Raw genomic sequence first — 1170 nt, forward strand, 5'->3', positions numbered from 1 at the left:
GCCCCCCCCCCTCTTAGCACCCGGGGACGATACCGAATAATGCCCCCTCTTCACACACCTTTTTCCCCCGTCTGGACTGAAGTTGACGTCTCGCGTGGAATAAAGCTCGGGCAAGGGCAGGCGCTTAAATGCTCCGGCTAATTATCAGAAATAATTCCCTTCTTCTCGGAATTACTTTGCAGATTTCCTCCGGTTGTCGTAATTATGTCACATGATAATAATTATCCCCCAAGACCGCCCCCCCCTCTCTCTCTCTCCTGATACCGTAAGTCGTCCCTCTCCCCTCCCGGAGTAGTTAATTACCTGACTAATTACAAGCAATTAGAGTGTTTGTGCACCTCGCTGGATGTGTGTACTGAAGTCTAATAAGTAGGTGAGGCAACGAGGCTATAGAAGCGGGCATTAGAGTTATCGATGCGTAATAGTGGAGAATTGGCTCCATTAGGGCAGGCGCGTCACTGGGCGAGGAGCAGGAGCCTTTGTGCACTGAGTGCAGTCTCCTGTGGGGAATGCGGCCTGCGAAAGCCTATTTTCGCGTGTCATTTTATATTTTCATTCCTTTCTTCTTTCTGTTAGGTGCGCATCTTCTTTGACCGCCCTGCGATAATAAAAAAGTAATATTAATCCTATGGTAGATTTAGTTATATGACATCAATGCTTTTTGAAATTCCTGCTTTTCGTTCGTTAGAAGCATAGTATATGCTATTAATTAGAGACTGGAATTAGGTCCTGTGTGACGCATTGTTTGTTGTAGGCTATAATCACTTCAGTCTAGTCAGTGAACTAGAACTTGACAAACTTTATCCAATGGGTGATTGTAGTAGATTAATAAATGAGAATTAAAATGTTTTTTTAATCTGCGTTTTATTGGTTAACCATAGTTAGATTATCATAGAATATGCTTTATATTAAACTGTTATCTCTGTCTTCTCTTTCTATGCGTTATGCATTCAAGTCTGTCTGACTGCTTTGCAGTCTGTCTCTCCCTGCCGTCGCTGAGGGTCGTAGTCTATCAAAATGATATATATTTGTTCTTTTTCATCTGCTTCACTCACGCCTCACACACACATGTTTTATCATTTCCGTTTCATTAGTTATTCTCTCTTTCACTCTTTGTCATTTCTTCTCTCTATCCACACAACAACAACGCACAGATTATATTGTTGATGT

The sequence above is a fragment of the Penaeus monodon genome, chromosome 25 (assembly GCF_015228065.2).
Source record: "Penaeus monodon isolate SGIC_2016 chromosome 25, NSTDA_Pmon_1, whole genome shotgun sequence".
NCBI lineage: Eukaryota > Metazoa > Arthropoda > Malacostraca > Decapoda > Penaeidae > Penaeus > Penaeus monodon.